This window comes from Diceros bicornis, chromosome 5 (genome assembly GCF_020826845.1).
Source record: "Diceros bicornis minor isolate mBicDic1 chromosome 5, mDicBic1.mat.cur, whole genome shotgun sequence".
Taxonomy (NCBI): Eukaryota; Metazoa; Chordata; class Mammalia; order Perissodactyla; family Rhinocerotidae; genus Diceros; species Diceros bicornis.
The window spans coordinates 49,614,124-49,633,935 of NC_080744.1; the positions used below are offsets into that span (position 1 = coordinate 49,614,124).

Here is a 19,812-nt window from a genome sequence, read left to right on the forward strand (position 1 = left end):
TATCAAGGGGCAGCTGCTAGAAAGGGTTCAGTGAAAAAGGGGAGGAGGGCATTCCAGAAAAGGAGACAAGAGGTACATAAATGAGAAAGCATGAGCAACATCACCTGCAATAAGCGTAACATGGTATGGCTGTGCGTGGAGCAGGGAGAGGCTGGGGAAAGGCTGGTAGGTGGAAAAATAGGAGATGACACTGGGAAAGTAGTGGGAGTTGAGTTGTGAAATGTCTTCTGTCATTAATATTAGAAACAAATTAAAAAGAAAAACACAAACTGGAGAAGAGCAGAAGGCTTTAAAAAAATATAATTTAAATACTGTTAATTACCTGACAGCACAGAAAAACAACACAGAGCAAAACAAATACTCCCAGCTGTGATCAGCATGCTTAAGGATCTTGAACTTCACAAGCCTCTTGTGAACTAAAACCTTTATGGTCTGGTATCCTTGCTCCTGACCTTGCAACCACAAAGTTAACATCATCTCTATGTCGGAAGGTAAACGGGTCTTTAGACCAGAGAAATATAGCATCTTATTTTTAAAAATTTTTGGTTAGTTTTTATATTTTTATTTCAAAATATATAAATAATAAGATTTTGTAACTTTACATCATAAATACATTTCTCATTATTAACAGATGTCTTCATATCCCAACAGATTAGAAAGTTTATTTGCATAAACTTCCAAGTTTATGCAAAAAAGTAAGAAATCTCACTGTTGCTGGAATAAATAGGTGCTTAATACGCTTGCTTCCATTCTGTTGTCTATAGATTACAGGTAGGTTTTATGTGAACATATTCCTGTACGTAAAACTGTGGTTCCCAAGAACTCATTTCATTACCTCTTGTCCTAATTCTTAGAAACACACTTAGGGGCTCATATTGGCAGGGCTGTGAGGTTGCCCGCTATCTCATTCTGGTCTCCTCTGAGGATTCAGAACTCCAGACCACAGCCAGGACAGATTACACCGAGTGGACAATCATAGAGAATTTGCCAACAAACATCCTGATTAGGTGCCAAGCCTGGGAAAAATAGGTATATAAATCAGAGTCCAAGAAAACAGATGTCACACTCACATTAGGATAATTTGAAGAGGGTTTATTTACGAGGGACTAATTACAGAAGTTCAGAGGAGTGAAGGTCATATCAGCATTTCTAAGGGGTGAGTAACTCCTTTCATGCCCAACCTTGCATATCATTGCCTATTTGGAAAATAAAATGCAGAGGATCTGTGTGCATACATCAGCAATTTTATGTACAACTAAAATGAATCAAGAAGAGGGAAATCAAAGACTAAAGAAAACCTATCATAGTTGTCAGAGGGTGTTGAAACCAAATCACAGTTTCCTAATTTGGAATACATTGCCTTATATGGGAGCACAGTTCCAGAGAAAAGTAGCAAGTTCTTTCTCTGTTTACTAGATACCTTCTGTCGGCTGCTGGGACACACCAGCAGCATCTTCATTCTCCTTCCAGATCTGCAGGAGTGTCTGTTTTATCGATCAGCTGCTACCAATTCAGGAGCTGATCTGCTTTATCGAAAAGCCCTGTGTTCACAATGTTTTCATTAGTTTACTAAGTGGTATAGATATCTTAATCTTAAACTGCGCTGCAGCACCTCGCCTGCAACTTCAAATTAACTTGATCTTCTTTCTCAGTCTTGCCTGTGTACATGGGCTTTTCATTGGCCAAGGTGAGTGCTAGAATAATTTTAGTTGCTGTTTTACAAAAGAGGTGCTGGGCAGCCCAAAACTAGCACACAGACAGCATTAGGAGACACAGGAGAGGGAGGTGACAGTCTTTCTGAAAGTTTTAATGTTTTGCTTTTGTATTTACATGTTTAGTGTAACTGGAATTGTTTTTTGTGTATAGTGTGAGGTAGGGATCCAATGTCACTTTTTTTAATATGGAATTTCCCCCCAGCACCATCTATTGAATAGTCCACCCTTTCCCCACTGATTTGCAATGCATAAAAAGAAATATGTGTTGGTCAGATTCTGGGCTCTGAATTGTGTTCTATTGGTCTGTTTTTTTCCTTTAATTCAATGCATTATTTTTAAATCAATACATTCCTACCAACTCTCTAAACTAATGGCTTAGTTAGTTTGTTTGACTTAATCTTGTTATTTTGTTGAGTAATGTTTCCTCCTTTAATCATCAGTTTTGGGGAATATTTTTCTATTCTTTGCTCTTCTTTAAAAAGTTTAAATTAGCTTATAATTTTTCATGAAAACATCTTGTTAGGATTTTCATTGGAATTACATAAATTTATAGATCAATTTTGGAAGGATCAATATCTTTAAATATTATCTTCCTATCTATAAGCATGATATATTTATCCACTATTTGTCTTCTTTATTACTTTCAAAAAGTTTTATAATTTTCTCCATAAAATTGTCACACATATGTTACGTCATTCATTCATTCACTTATCGTTTTCTTAGAGAGCTTACTTTTCAAACAAGCAAACTTGCCAGTATACTTGTGTCATTCTTGATTTTAAATAAATGTGTTTTTTTTCATTAGTTGTGATGTTTACTGTAGGCTTTTGTAGATATGTTTTTTTTTTTAACATACAATTAACCATTTTTATTTTTTATTTTTTTTATTTTGTGTGTGTGTGTGAGGAACATTAGCCCTGGGCTAACATCTGATGCCAATCCTCCTCTTTTCGCTGAGGAAGATTGGCCCTGGGCTAACATCCATGCCCATCTTCCTCTACTTTATATAGGACGCCGCCACAGCATGGCTTGACAAGTGGTGCCCCTGGTGTGTGCCTGGGATCCGAACCCCGGGCTGCTGCAGTGGAGCACGTGCACTTAACCGCTATGCCACCGGACTGGCCCTGTAGATATGTTCTTATCAAGTTAAGTAAGTTCCCTTCTAGACTTAGTTTTAACTATGAATAAATGTTAAATTTTATTGAATGCTTTAATTCATCTGTTGAGATGGCTATATGGTTTTCTTCTTCAAACAAAGTGGAAATTTGCATTAATTTATTTTCAAGTATTAAACCATTCTAACATCTCTAATATATATTCAACTTGATTATGATGAACTATGGTTTTATATATTTAAATTTGTCTTGACACTTTATTTAGGATATATGTATTATTTTTTGAGAGAGAGTAACTTATAATTTTCCATTCTCATACTGTTCTTGTCTGATTTTAGGTCAAGATTTTGTTATCATTATAAAATAACTTAGTGAAGATTTTCTCATTTTTTTGTTCTCTGGAAAAGTTTGTGAAAACATTTGAACACTTGATATAAATAACTAGTAAGCCCTAAAGTCTTGGTAATTTTCTGGAAAGAGGAGGTTGGTTAGAATTTTATTAATTCAATTTCTGGTTTCAGGTATATTCAGATTTTTAATTTCTTATGAAGTTATGTTTGATAAATAATTTTATAGGAAATTTAAAATTTGTCCTGGTTTTCAAATTCATTGAAATTCATTGAACATTTACTTAATTGTTCAATTCTATAGTACATCTAAAGTAGTTTTAGAACTGTTTCACTATATTCTCTAATGGCAATTTTTATTACTAAGAATGCTTTTGGTCTTAAAGATAATTTTGTGTGATAAAATATAGCTTCACTAGCTTTCATTCTTTTTTTCCCACCCTTTCAGTGTCTTTATGTTTTAGCTTTGACTCCTATAAACAGTATATGAATTTTGTTATTTACTGTGAAAATCTTTGTTTTTTAACTTGCTATTTTTGTTCATTTACATCTGTTATGATTACTGTGGGTATTTGGACTCGTTTCTAACATTTTATATGGTACTTTCTATTTTTTCCTTTTCTTTCTCTGCTTTTTCCCCCTCCTACATTGCCTTCATTGGATTAATTTATTTTTTGCTCTCTTTGTTTGAAAATTATATATACTATTTTTATTTTTTAAAGGTTGCCAGTCAAATTTTGATATGTGTATGTAGTTTAATAATGTCTAATATTAATTAGTAACTCTATATGGGAACTTTAGAACACTTAACTCTAATCACCAGCCTCTCATCCTACATGTTACTAATAGCAAGTATTTTATTTCTGTCCTATCTTTTACTGTCCTTCTCATCCATTAAGACTCATATCTCTAGGTTTATTAAAACTGCACACACTTTCAGTGATTTGTTACTTGCAATCAAATGAATTTAACAGGATGAAAGAGCAGCTTCTCCAACTTCACAATTGGGTATTTCTGCTAAGATTCTACTCCCTCAACACTATATAAAAATTAGCAATTGATATTATCATGTTTGTTATTAATCATAGGGAATTGTTTCCTCAACGAAATTACACTCAGAGGAAGAAGAATGCATGTTAAGTATTTTAGCTAAGAGGAAACAACTTGAGGATAGCAATTTATGTCTGAGAACCTTTCCTCTTGTTCTGAATTTCAGTGAATTGTCTCATTAGAATTTCAACTCTATCAAAATGAGATAATATATTAAACTAAGTAATTTACCGAGACCTTGCTGTGAAGGAGTTTATCAATATTCTCTGGAAAGCTGTATGGCTGAGATCTGCTTCTGGCCAAGAGAAACTAGAGGTTCACACTGGGAAGAGGCATGGGGAAAAGAGAAGACCTGGAATGGAGGCCTGTGAGATTTGAGGAGCCATAAGCCAAGGTACCAGGTGCCAGAGCTGGACCCTGAGGGCAGGGTTCAAAATGGTGATGACCAGCAAATGGTTAACACAACCTCCTTTTGCCTTGATGTCCAGGTCTTATGGCACTTGTGTAATTCTTTTGTTAGCCTTATGGGCCCCATTTTGGCTATGAATCAAGGCATTGAGAAAGTGTCAATGTAAGTCCTCAAGACTGGGATGGGAGGACAAAGAGGATCAGATGTGAATGAGCAGGATCCATAATTACTAACCTGTGAGCAGAGCAGAGGGGCATAGCTCAGGGAAACATAATTCTATGTGCCAGGATTCCAGTGTGATAAGCATAGGTGTTGGACTCAGAAGGTCAATCCAGGCTTAAAGCTGTTAGAAGTGAGTAAGAAGTCAAAGTCTAGGCACTCAGGTCTTGGCACAAACTACAAAGGGTCTCATAAACAGCGATGACTTGCTTTTGTTTGCCTTTTTCTGACCACCTAGTGTGTGCCAAGCAATTCATATAAATTAGCTCTAACGTTCTTAAGAATCTTGGAAAATTGGGGTATTTTCAATCCCTACTTTACATGAAGAAACTGGGATTTAATGGTGCTAAGAAATTGACCATTTCACATCTATAAATCAGCAGAGCTAGGATTTAAATATCAATTTATTTCACTCCAGATTCTGTGTTTTTCCAATACACCTTACCATCTCTCAAGAAAATGAAGTGCTGTTCCTTTCACCTGGGTCTTGACAGCTCCAACCACAGGTTAGGCTGGAAAATAAACATTTTTCCTTCTTTAAAATACTTCTTGGGTGGATTTTTTTATTCTGCACTTCATCACAACTTCTTTCTCCAGACATTTTTATTAAGCATAAATCTGAAGGCAAGTAATAGACATTAAAGGAGTTAGGTGAAAAAATAAGATATCTTAGCTGAGAACCAATATGTGGAAAGATTATCTACTGTATGAAATGAAAAAAATTTATAGTACATGTGATAACTGGGTACTTCCCACAAGATGCCCTAGGAATAGAAGGTTTGTGATTTTTGTTTGGGAAAAATGGTTTTCTTAATAAGATCTCTGGTCTTATTTAATGGAGACAAGCCCTGGAAGATTGTCAGGGGTCTTATGTGGATTTGCGTCACTTGCCAGAGATAGTACATAAGATTGTCACTGCAGCTGATTAATTTTCAGGACAAAATTTGCATGTCCTTTCTTCAGGGATATTGTTGCCATGGTGATGTTATGACATCAAGCTTTGCACAGAGAGTTGCTGCTTCTTACCTGTAGACTTTGGCATGAGTTGGGTAGAAAGAATATCTTGACCATTTAGGGAAGATTTTTATATGTGTTAAAGCCAAGGTAAGGGTAGAGAGTTGTCTGTTAAGATGTTGACTCTGTGACTGTCTTAATAGCTCCTTCTATTTTGATGTCCATTGTAATATTCTGAACATAAGTGAGAACACCAAACTATATTCTTGCATTTGCATAAATTTAAGCTTTCAGTAAAGTGTTTTTCTTTCACACTCTAAAAATGCAGAGTCTCTTATTCCTATTGAGCAGGAGAATTGGAATCTTCACGTAGTGGAAAGAATATTGACCTTAGAGTGGGAAATAGAAATTAAAGTCCAATATTGCTTCTTACTATGTGACTTTGAATTTAATCCCCCTGAATTTTGTTTTTCCAGTTAGGAGGGACATTCAGCCTAAAAATCAAGTTGACACATAGAGAAACTGAGCTGAGAGAGAGAGATGGCACACTTTGATCACTTGAACACAGCACATCTGCTCCTTAACATTTCAAAAATTATGTGAGCTGATTTATTGCTTAAGCCAATTGAGTTGGGTTTCTATCATTTGAAACTGAAAAAATTCTGAATACCAGAATCACCAACATACTCATACAGATACACAGATTATTTTTAATTAAAAATTGCTAATTAACTATAATTTTGCTCATAATTAGAATGGTCAAAGTTCAGCCATTTCTGACTTTGATATCACATGCCGTTTAGGTGATTCTCAGTTGAATTTTTTTTTGCCATATTAATATTTCTTTTTCTGCACAATGAATTGGGTCAGTTATTTAGTAAATGTAGTTGACTTTTTAGAGTGGACTTTTTGTTTTGCTTTATTTGCTTGTATTTTGTTTATTTTTTACATTAAGTTATGAAACTAGTAATATTGTTCATGGAGAGACCAGTGGTTGAGAAGAGGACCAAGGTTAGAAGCCTGAAGATAATATGTTATACGTGTATGGAGAAGGAAGAGTCCATGAAGGAGAATGAAAATGAAGGCAAAGTGTGTAGTCTCACAGAGTCAAGGGAATAAAGGAAATATTTCAGGAATGTGATAGAAGTCTGCACCTTTAAATGCAACACAGGAACCGGATAAAATAGAGGCTGAAAATTTTCCCTTGGAATCAGTATTTAGGAAGCTATCAGTAATTAGTGAGAACAATTTCATGAGATTTGTTGAGAGGCTCTATTTCAGTGAAACGAGAAATGGGTGAATATTAAAAAATGGGAGTTGAAAAGTGGAGATAACTTATTGAAGAATCATAAAAAAGAGAAAGAGAGAAAGATGATGGAAATGGGAGTCGAACATAGGATCAGGGAGAGTTTAAAATCTTTTCAGAATGGAAGACCCAAAGTATGTTGATAGGCTGAATAGAAGCAGCCAGTTTAAAGGAGCTGTGATATATAAAAGGGGGAATTGATAAAGGTAGGTCCCAGCTGAGGGAAAAATAGATGAATACCAGAGCATATGTAAATGTGTTGGCCTTGAGCAGAAAAGACACCACCTCTGAAACCAGAAAAAAGAAGGCAAAGTGTGTCAGTATAGAAAAGTATGCAGATTGAGAATCAGAAAGCTGGAAGAGATCACCGCTGATAATTTAAATGTTCTTAGTGAAGTAGAAGGCAAAGTTAGTTATATATGAGACAAGGAAATTTGGCCACTGTAAAAGAGAAACAGAGCTGGACTGTTGTTAAAGGTGGCGAGACCGATTTTATTCTACTGCAGTAGGGGAGAGACTTCAGTATAAACTGAGCTCATCTCCACTGAAACAAAAAGTGAGAGGCTTTTTAAATGCTGGGTGTTCTAAAGGAAAAGGGCTGGAAGACATTGGTGGGTGGGGAGGTTAATCAATGTGATTAGGCCACCTGTGTTTGGAATTGGTACTTATCAAAGTTAGGCTTCTACCCTCGCACAGAAACTGGGAGACAGGGGCCCTATCTTTCTTGATGATTACATTTCAAAAGGATGGCTCCCAGGTTTTCGAGAAAGACATTCCTGGGTTGTAGAAAATACATATCAAAGGGATAGAGAAAAGATTTACAATTGCAAATTTTCTAAAGTAAATGCTCTAAGAAAAAGGAGATCAGGAGCCCATAGTCAGGTTTTAGCTGGAAGAAACAGCAAATTCTCTTGGTAGCATTGAACTTTCTCAGGCAGGCATTTTAAGGGGGCTGGGCTCATCACCCTAAGGACGCGGCCTCGAGCTGGCCATGATCTTGCTAGAGTTTGGCCAAGAGAAGAGCGTTTGTCACTACATTGGTGTTGACTTTTTCAAGATCATACTGATTTGGATGATTTATAGCAGTAGGTTAATTCTGGATTCTGGTACTCCTTCATGATTGGAAGTGAAAATCAACTTACTTGCTTTTTGGGTAGCTAATGGTGAAATAGAGAAAAGAGTATAATATATCTGAGTATATATTATTATAATTGCTATAGAACTCATTGTAACTTTAAAAGACAATCTTAATAACTGATTTGCCCTATAACACAATGTTTGAGCATATAAGGGAAAGGTAAGAATATCTGACTCATGTGAACACACATGAACACACATACCAAGCACAGCCAGGGCTCATGAACCTTGATTACTGCCTATATGCTGTGACTTGGCATATGCCTCCAACTCCCTGAGATATATGCATTCTTTGGTAGGAGCTACTTGACTGAAGTCATCTCCAGAGGACTTATTCCCCATCATGGTCATTCAGCAGAGAATATTTGAATCATAGTAGCTTATGGTTTTACTATTCCAAGTCATTTTGATTTTTAGATAGGAGCCTTTAAATTGAGAAACACCTTTGAATGCTAAAGGAATGACTTTGATATTGCTTTTATAGTCCCTGTGATAGGCAGTGTTGTTAAGAGAAACTTGAACTAGTCTGCATTAAAAAAATTACCTATTTCTATTTTACTCCCTTGATGGGCAAAGAAGATAGGAACACAGTATAGAAGAAGAGAAGAGGAAGCTAGAATGGAGGATAAAATAGCATGGTGGGAGATTGGAGCCCCAGTTATAGATTTTTAAAAATAGGGAATTAGTAATAAGAAGGAGGAGAAGGAAGAAGAAGAGAAGAAGAAGGAAAGAGGAAGTATTTGAGAAAGAAGACTGCCTAATACTAAATTTTAAGTCGTTTGTGTTTCTGTGATGTAAACACTTCTAATGTCCCAAATCTTTAGTAGGGTTTGCTAAAACAAAAATAAATGAGTGAGTAAATCTTGTAGAAATTAAGGAAGAGCATTGGTTTCCATATCTGGATTGGCACCAGGCAGAACAGAAATAACATGCATGAGATGGAAAGGCCACCCTGAACTGAGCTTATATTGGGAGCAGAAGTGTGAAGTCAGATTTGGGAACGTAAACTCCTGAAATTTTCAGAAATCTGAGAGAAGACATTAAACTTTTCAAACTCTGTGGAAGAGAAATTTAGTAAAATATCATAGATCTATTGAGCGGAATGACCCTAAGTGACCTCTCTGTTAACCCCAGGCTCTATGCTGCCTCATACCAGGAAGACTTTACCGAGTCACTGAGCATCTATTATTAACAACTGCTGCTGGCAATGGCAGTCTGCTGGGGGAAAATTATGCAGAGAAAAGATTCCATTCCTTCCTCAGATTTTGACAGAGAAGTAGGAGGAAAATTATCTGAAAAATGAAATGATTTAATATAAATGTTATGTGATAAACTAGCTTTTTTTGGATGACGCGTTATCAGACTGAAAGTACAGTGGTGAGCTGCTGTGAAGGTTCTCTTGAATATTACTGAAAATAATGAATGCAAAGTTATTTTTAAAACAACGTAGTTACCCAGAATTGATTTCTCTCCCAAAGGCAGGTCATAAATTGAGATTTACACTTAACATGCTGCTTTCTTAATTTGGAATATGTTAGTATAATAAAATGACACACATTATTTTGGAACTTCTAATTTAGCTCCTGCAGAAATGTTATTTTTATGCACTATATGAATGTTATATGTCACGTTTAATTTCTTCGCTTTTGATATGTACATCTATAATATTGGTGGTTAGATATAGATGAGAATAGGTAAAATATTATCTAGTATTCTATCAGCTGAAATTCAGTTTTATAGCATATTTACGCACAGTTAAAATGGATATATAGCATATATACGCACATATAAAATTTTGATATGCATTTTGAATCGTTTGCTTAGGAATATTACTGAATTAAACTATGCTTGATTTCATTTTAGTATTGTGACACGACTGATATAATTTTCAACGATAAAACAACTCACAGTTGTATACCATCCATTGTCTCATTTTTTCCCTCATACTGAGATTTGGAAACAGGCTCAGAAAAAATAGTGCTTATCTATGGCCTAATGGCTAGCACACTGCCTTTTAAATTTTATAAATGTAAATATGCATAGAGTTCATATTCATGATTTATTTTAATTCTCAAAAGAATTGATTCATTGGTTGGAATAAACAACAGGACTCAGTCACAGTTGCATGATTCAAATTATAGTTTTATGCCACAGACATATTTTATTTGAGACTGAAATATTATTATATGCATTTAGAAATATTTCTGGGTAATGATGTTTAATATTTGACGTCTGCTAAATTTAAATATTAAAAATTTTTAACTTTGATTTTTTTCCCCTTATTTGCATTTTATAAATGATCATGTACTACTCACAGAATAAAGCTAGATCCCATGCATTCATCAAAGCAGTTAATAATCACAGTAAAACAAAATAAAACAAAAAAGAACTCTATGTAGTCTTCATAATATTTTGATGTTATTTTAAAGATATGAATATTTAAATATTAATAAAGTTGTGTGGTATGAAGGAAATAATTTGTACAGTTATTGATTGCCTTTGCTAGATGAATTGATTATTTTTAAACATTTTTTTAGTCCAAACTTGACATATCATCCTGACTGCCTCACAAAATCAAAGTGCAGACACAAATGGACGTTCTGGATCAGTCGTTCCCAGATGTTTAAATTTCACAGACTAGTGAAATTAAAAGGAAAACAAATAAAGAGGTTGGCCCAGATTTGTCAGTATTTCCTATTTCCAGTGAGACCATTAAACAAAACAAAATAAAATTGTTTACAATAATCGTTATTTCGTAAAAGAGAGGATATATAAACAGCACCCCCAACAAAGGAGAAAAGGAAGGTTATAATCTCAAACAGAAGTCTCTGAGAAGAACAAACAGTTTATAAAACAAATTCTCTCTCTCACTTTCTCTCTCTCATATTCATTTTTCATTTTTCATGCTATGGACTTCCAACCTCATGTTCAGAAAACTTCATCTAAATGGGTATTAAGAGAACATAATTCTCAGCTGTTAACCAGACCTTCTTTTTATCTCCCTGCCCAAATTCTTAGCTCCACACCTACTTGCTGATAACTGTTTGTGTTGTCTTTCCATTGCATTATCCTGATTCCACTCCTGGCTTCGGTGACCTAGGTTTTCTATAAGGGTTTTGGGCTATGCACACTCCTTTGGCTTTGCCATTCTCTGCTGCTTTAGGGTGAGAAGTTCCTGTGCTACCCTCTTGCTCCTTGGAATACCCACTCTAGCTGTGATAGCCCCAGTTTTGATAAAAAATTCAGACATATTTTTCCTCACATGAACCAAATTTCAGTTCTGCTCGTTATATCAGCATTGTGCATCTTCTCTTCCCGGATATTAATGTTTCCTTGTTGCCCATGACATTTAAAATAGGAACATATTTTGTTCAATTGTATAGCATAGTTGTCTTAAGCTTTGAAGATGTGTGGAGATTTTATATTACTTAAAAAAAAATAATTTACTGAGGTGAGATTCACATGATGATGTATTTTAAATGATATTTTACAGGTTGTTTCTGTGACCTGAGATTTGCAAAATTTCAGAATTAAAGAAGGATGTTTTGAGGATCCTCTAGCAGGTAACTTAGAATTGAAGGGAACCATAGAGGTCATTGTTCCACCATTCCACCCATAATGCAGAGTAATAACATGTGAAATAAATGGTCATGCAACCTCTATTTGGACACTTCTAGCCATGGGGAGGTCATTGCCACATAAAATGTCTCATTCTACTGTGGGGCATCATCATTGGAAATTTCTCTCTTAGAATGACCTGAAATCTGCAAGTCTGTATCTTTTTCTAATAATAGCCCTTGCACTGTTTGAAGATAGCTGTCAAATCTCCCAGGAATCTTTGCTTCTCTAGGTTAAATATTCCTAGTCCCTTCAAACATTCACTTTTCATATGACATGGTTTTCAGATCCCTGATCTTTCAGACTTAATTTTCCTAAATATGTTGACTATTTTAAGTGTTCTGATTCACATTGGTTCTCAGAGCTGGCCATGACATTCCTGAGAAAAGTCTTACAAAACAGAGCATGGTGGACTTTTTCTTTTGGGTCATCTGGACAAAGTGCTCCTATTGATACAATGTAAGGCTGGGTTAGATTCTTAGAAGTGTTCATATGAATTTTGTAATAAAAAAAATCCCTAGATTTAATCTTTGCTGCTGAAATAGGTTCTTTCTACCCAGTTCTTGTACATTTGAATTTCTGAACCACAATGTGGGACTTCAGATTTATCTTTGTTAAAATTAACGTTGCCAATACATTTTAGCATTCACTGTAAGATGGAGATACTTCCTATTATAGAAAGAAATCATTTTGAATCTTAATTTCATTATTTATAATATTATATATTTCTCTCCATTTCCTATTATTTGCACATTCAATTTAGTTTTTTAAATAAATCTATGTCAGCAAGAAACTTTAAAATGAATCTGTTCAAGGACTCACTATTTGAGACCTCCCATCATCTTTATACTTTGCTGTTAATTCACATTGTTGAGTATAGTTGTCTAAAAGCCATGAATCCAACTAAGTATATTTTATTATTCAGCCCATGTTTTATTCAAGGATAGAATTGGAAACTTTATTGCTTACTTTCTAAAAGATAGTGGTATCTGAATAGCCATTTCAAACATAAAATGACTCATTTGATAATTTTTGCATATGTTATATTTCTTTTCTATATGTTCATTGGACTTTTATTTCTATCGGAATAAAAATATAGCCCTTCATAAAAAATACATTTCTTAGCATTGGTCCTCTAGAAAGCAGAGCCTGAAGCAACAATTAAAGTGTTGCTGCCTAAAGAGGTATGAACATGTGTGTGGTAAGATACAGGAAAAAAAAGAAGTGAAGCAAGGAAAGGTGTGAAACACGGTGAGCTGGAAAAAGACCTAGAAGGTTGCTCAGTGGGCCTGTTTGCTTGGCATTCAGCACTGGGAACAGAGAAATCATACCTCAGGGTGGTCTATAGAAGAGGAGTTAAAAGGGAGACATATATCTGTGCTGTCTCCTGCTTTGCCTTAGTCAGGGTTCACCCTAACTCCCCATATTTACACCAGCTCAGCTATCTTGTCCCTCTGACATAGTTCTTGCCTGGTATATCTGTGTCTGCCAATACTTGGTTAGGCGGCACTAAATCTCAAACCTGGAATTAAACCAGATGTATTAGTCTGTTCAGCCTGCCGTAACAAAATATACACTGGGTGGCCTAAACAACATAAATTTGTGTCTCACAGTTCTGGAGGCTGGGAAGTTCAAAAATGAGAGTGCTAGCATGGTCCGGTTTTGGTGAGCTCTCTTGATGGCTTGCAGTTGGCTGCCTTCTTGCTGAGGCCTCACAAGGTAGAGATAGAGATAGAGAGAGCAAGCTCTTTGGTTGTCTCTTCTTACAAAGGCACTAATCCCATCATGAAGACTCCACCCTGATGATCTCATCTAACCTAATTATCTCCCAAAGGCCTCATCTCCAAATAACATTTCATTGTGGGTTAGAGTTTCAACATATGGATTTTTAGGGAACACAGTTCAATCTATAGCATCCACCACTGGATGTCCACGCAATTCATGTCCATCTCACATGCAAAATACATTCATTCCATCCAACAGCCCCAAAACTTTTAACTCATTCTAGCATCAACTCTAAAGTCTAGAGTCCAAAGTCTTATCTAAATATCATCTACATCAGATATAGGTGAAATTCAAGATAGAATTCATCTTGAGGCAAAATTCTCCTCCATCTGTGAACCTGTGAAACCAGACAAGTGATGTGCTTCCAAAATATAATGGCAGACAGGCATAGGATAGATATTCCCATTCCAAAAGGTAGAAATTGGAAGGAAGAAAGGAGTGACAGGTCCCAAGCAAGTCCAAAGCCTAGCAAGGCAAATTCCATTAGATCTTAATCCTCTTTGGTTTGATGCTCTGCCCTCCATGCTCACTGTGGTGGCAGCACCACCCCCATGGCTTCTGGGGCAGCCCTGTCCCTTTGGCTCAAGATTAGGCAGGAAACAATAGAAATAACACACATTGTGAATTGGGTAAATCAGTACAATCTTTCAAGAGAGAAGCTTTGCAATGCAAATGAAAAGCCATAAAATTTTGCATATTCTTTGATGCAGACATTCAAATTCTAGCTATTTGTAATAATGATATTGTTATAATTGCACAAAATATTTCAATACAAGAATGTTTATCACAATTTGTATATTAAAATGAAAAAAGTGGAAACCCCGAATGCCAGCGATCAGAGATTGATGTAGTCACTCAGTAGACTAGTATGCAGTGAGAAGGAGTAACAATGAATATAATACTCAGACCAATTAATATCATGTAAAAAATTCAAGGCATAATAAATGAATGAAGCAGGTTACCAAACAACATTCCAATTGTGGTAGATGCTATGTGTGCAACAGCCATATACCTTCACCCTCACTATTTCAGTGTATGCTTGCCAACATCTACTTCTCTTTGCTTGAGTTTTCTTTGTCCATGTGCTTAGCAGCCCAGAAGTGCTGAAGAATTATGCTCCTGGATGAGCAGGCAGCCAGAAATTGATGGAGTTCATGTATAAACAGCCCATTCACCCCTTTGTTGAGATAACTTTGAGACCCATGCTCCATACTGACTCCCAGAGTTCTTCATTGGGATCAGCTCCAGTTACTCACAGTGGTAACTTCCCAGGTAATGTGCCCCTATTGGCTGCTCTCCCTTCCCTCTCTCACTTTTCCACTCTCCTACCTATGTTTCCTGACATCACTCAAATGAGCTACTAGCACTCGAATCTTTGTCACAAGGTTTTCTTCTAGGGAAATCCACTAATTCAAACAGAATTTCAATTAAAAATAATATTTCTGTTTATACAAAACTGACTGGAAATATGTACACTGAATTAGCAATATTGGTTATTACTGAGGGTGGGTGATTATAAGTGGGTATTTTCTTCCTTTTTACTTATTTGCATTATCTTTAATGAAACTGGAAGAGAAAAAAAAATAATAAAATCTATTTTAAACAGGAAAAATCAACAAATGCTTTTCCCCCTGTTCACTCTTTCTCAATTCCATTCTCATTTCAATCACTTCAAAAGAAAGCTACTTAATATGAGTTCCATTGATTTATAGTGCAAAGACTTATTGCATAATTACATAATGGCTTTCAGTCAAAGGAATATTAAAGGCAATACAGGCCTCAAGCACTTCCTGTAGCAAGTGAATTTCAATTTTAAACTTTCAATATTCTCTCTGCATTGGCTACATCTTTAAATATTTCAGACTCCATAACTTAAGAAATTCTCTTTTTCACCAGAAGAAGATAGACCCATAGAAACCAATAGTGTTTGCAGAATTGAAGGTATAGATGTCCCTGAAGAATGCCCTCTTCCTAGATTGTGCTATTTGTTATAAAGTAACCCTGATTCCTTCTAGATGAAAAGGTATCAGACCTTATGATGGGCTTCAGAAATGTTCGTTTTCACAAAAGCTTGAAGGCCAATTGTTTGACTATCATGCAATTCTATTTGTTGGGATGGAGAGAAAAGTAAATTTTCTAGCCAAACTTGAAGTCTATGAAATGAGCAGTGGAAAAGAGCATTGAACCAAGAGTCAGGAGACCTGAATTCATAGCCTTGGACCAGCTACTGACCGGTTTGTTCATCTGTAGGTGTGGCAAACCTTCAAGCCGAGAGAAAAGAATGAGCAAATTAAAGGAATGAGTTAATGTCTACTGGGAACAGACAAGTTACATAATGAGTAAAGTGATCTAATTTGGACTACCTTTTGTTTTTCTACATTTGATAAAGACATGGATACTGAAAAATATTTCTTTACTCTAAGAAAAACAATGGTGCAGGTGTGACTGATAAATAGCAAATGCACTTGGCCTTAGTTATGAAGAATGTGGTGGAAACTGTGGTCCATGTGTGATTGTATTAGTTTGCTAGGGTTGCCATAATAAAATATCACAGACTGAGTGGCTTCAACAACAGAAACTATTTAGTCCTAGTTCTACAAGATGGAAGTCTAAGATCAAGGTGTCAGCAGGTGTGGTTTCTCCTGAGGCCTCTCTCCTTGTCTTACAGAGACCAACTTCTCATTGTGTCCTCTCATCGCCCTTTCTCTGCACATGCACCCTGGTGTCTCTTCCTTTTCTTGTAAGGACACCAGTCCTATTGGACTAGGATTCCACCCTAATGGATTTATTTTACCTTAATCACCTCTTTAAATACTTTCTCTCCAAATAGGATTACATTCTGAAGTACAGGGGTTGGGACTTCAATTTATGAATTTTGGGTAACACAATTCAGCCCATAACAGTGACTCAGGTAGGAAGGTAGAAGAATAATGAAGGCTCAAGTTTTGAGGACCACTGAACTCCACAACTTAATGATCCATCAAAATCTATTTCTACTCTCAGGCTATATTTTTGTTGATATAGCTTTAAAAATGCATATCTGAAATTATATTTCTATTTATCTGTTCATTTTCTTTTGAATTGTAAATATAGAAGTTTGCTAAAAATTGGCTCCACTTAAAAGTAAGTTGACTATGAAACATTCACACACACAAAATTGATTACATATTAGGCCAAAAGAAAAACATCAGTAAATCCCCCAAAGTAGAAATCCTGAACCTACAAAGCAATAGAGCAAGAAATCAATGACTAAAAGATGGTAAAAATAAAACAGCAAAGGAGGACAGTAAAATAACCACAAAGAAATCATTTTTAAAAAGAAACCTTTCTAAAAACTCAGGTTAAAGAGGCAAGTAAGAATTATGTGGTAGACAAGGGTAATAAAGAAAACTTTTCAACTGTGATTCTTCAATACTCTGAAATTATGATGTTTTATTATATTACACTTATAACAATAAATTAATATTTACAAATAAATGACAGTGAAAGCAAAATGTATTAAAACTTTATATTATTTTTTGAAAGCAAAAAAAAAAGAAGATAAAAATCTATGAGCTACACATTCCACCTCAGAAGGCAGATAAGTTGCAATACTAAAGAAATAAGAATTGCTTCTCGGCCTTTTGGCTAAGATCAAGTGTAGAAATAAGAATAAAAGAATTAATGAAGATAAGAGCAGAAATTAATGAAATGGAAAGCAAAAATATTGTCTTCAGAGCTATTTCTTTGAAAAGACCATATAGACAACACAAATATACAATAATAGTAATGAGGAGGTATTTACTCAGATAATGAAGAAATTTAACAATTTCAAATGAATACTAACTATACATTTATATCAACAAATTTGAAAATATAGATGAAATGAATAACTTTCCTGAAAAAAATTAGCAATTTGGATTCAAGAACAGGTAGAAACTATAAAGACAGACAATGAAAGAGCTCTCTCCCCCACCTCCCTTCTGACCCACCGGCACCAGATCCAAATGTTGGGCAGCAAATCCAACCCAAACTTCAAGGCACAGAAAACTTGAGATAGTTAAGCTATTGCAAGCCTAGATGAAGACATACAGATTAGCAATTCATACTATGAAAGTGTTATATGTCACCAGTTCCATAAGTGATGGAGGATAGCACCAAAAAAGAAATTTGCAGACTTATTCCATATATGAACATAGAAACAAAAATATTAAAAACAGTCATCTAATATAATCTAGCAGAATATGAAAATAACACTTTGCCATATTTCAGAAGCACTAGGATGGTTCAACATTTGGAAATCTTGAAGTAATTCACTACATTGGTAATTAAGGAGAGAAATTATATGACCGATGCTAGAAAGGCCATTTGATCAAGTTCAACATCCATTTCTTAGGAACATCTTTAGAAACTTGGAAGTATACTTAATTTGAAAGGAGTTTTTAATCAGCAATTAGCAGTAGAAATCATACTCATGGAGAAACACCAGAGGAATTCCCAATAAATTTAGGAAAAAGACAAAGATGTCCACTCTCGTTATTGCTATTTAACATCAGACTGGAGGTCAAGGGACACAAATGAGCAGTTAAAGAAGAAGAAATGCAAACGAACAACGAACAATAAACATGAGAAAACATGCTCCTCTGTATTAATAATACGAACAAGAACTAAAACTACAATAAAATACAATTTTTACCTATCGGATGAAATATGAATGATGTTCGATTTTTTTTTTTTTTAGATTTTATTTATTTATTTTTTCCCCCAAAGCCCCAGTAGATAGTCGTATGTCATAGCTGCACATCCTTCTAGTTGCTGTACGTGGGACTCAGCCTCAGGATGGACGGAGAAGTGGTGCCTCGGTGCGCTCCCAGGATCCGAACCTGGGCCACCAGCATCGGAGCGCGCACACTTAACCACCAAGCCACGGGGCTGGCCCTGATGTTCGATTTTGATGAAATTGCTCCCATTACCTAAGCCCTTCTTACGCCTTAGTGCCCCCGCTTCTCTGTGGATTAATGAAAACCACCTTACAACTAATTCTTTACTAATCCCGAAGCCTCAAGGCATCCACTGAAAGTCAACGGCTTTTTCTTCCGGATGAAACTCTGCAAATGGTAAAAGTCTGAGGAATTGAGAGAGGGGTGGGGTGGGGTAGGGGCACCTACCCCTAAGACGGTGGTTGTTTTTTCCTAAAGTATCTAAGAATAAACACACTTTACCACTGTGAGGATTGATTTCCTTCCTGCCTATTAATGTGATTTGTATCTTATTTCCTGTAAAACAATAACCCTTACATTATTTTGCTAAGGTGCACTCTTTTCCTCCCTGTTCAAGGTTATATTACAAACCTTTATCACATTAATCCACCTATGAATAGAAAATGGCCAAGTTGCCACTCTCCGATACCCAGAAGTCCCCATCGACAGCCTGACTGGATTTGCAGGCAGGGAGGGAGGGGTGGAGGACATTTCAATGCACTCCCACCTCACTAACAATTGGAAAAGCAATTGCATTATATGCTTGAACTGATAACCAAAACGCAGCCATGGGCCATTTGGACAGGTGGTCTACAGTTCTTTGTAACAAAAGGACTAATTTGAACGAAGAAGTAGGTACAGTGATCGTCTGAGGATCAGCCCCTGGGTTATCTTTCCTGGATCTGGAGGCTGAATGCTCGGCTTGTGTTAACTGTGCTGCAGGAATCAGAATAGAGGGGTGGTCAGGTAGACCTAATAGCCTGTGTAGCCTACCCCAGCAGGGTCCTTATCTCTGCTTAATGTACAAGGTATTCTTGCTTGGGAAAGTGCCCTGTCCACAAAGAGTCATATATCTCCTCTTGTTTAAACCACAGGCAGCTAGGATTGTTGATTTTGCTCTTGGCCAAACCATAAAGAGCTAAAAATAACCCATATGGTATGGAGGGATGAAAATAAGTTAAATCCTAAGCTAAAGACCTGATTCTATTACGCAGGGCTGTGGAAATGCTCTTTGAGGTTTTCTATAGAGAATTCACTGAGGGTCAGATTTAAAAACAAGAACAGTCATAAGGACAGAAAGCTAACTGATAGTCCACCGTACTGGGTGAGAGAGAGAGACAGGGACCCTGGATCAGGGTCTGGGATTTGAAGATAGAAAGTTTAGGGCAGTGGGTGACCAGCAGTCCCTGCAGTCACCC

At 36.0% G+C, this 19,812-nt stretch overlaps 1 protein-coding gene across 7 annotated transcripts in view; it reads right to left on the bottom strand.

Annotated features, from left to right (window-relative positions):
- WDR72 (WD repeat domain 72) overlaps nucleotides 1-18,353 on the bottom strand; it is a 294,043-nt gene extending 275,690 nt beyond the window's left edge. For 4 of the 7 annotated variants that reach the window (XM_058541607.1, XM_058541606.1, XM_058541613.1 and 1 more), the window contains exon 1: nucleotides 18,331-18,353. The gene's annotated coding sequence lies outside the window, so the exon portion shown is untranslated. The remainder of the gene's footprint in view (nucleotides 1-18,330) is intronic. The other 3 variants (XM_058541608.1, XM_058541610.1, XM_058541609.1) reach the window with 1 other exon arrangement.
- Between the last annotated feature and the right edge of the window lie 1,459 nt (nucleotides 18,354-19,812).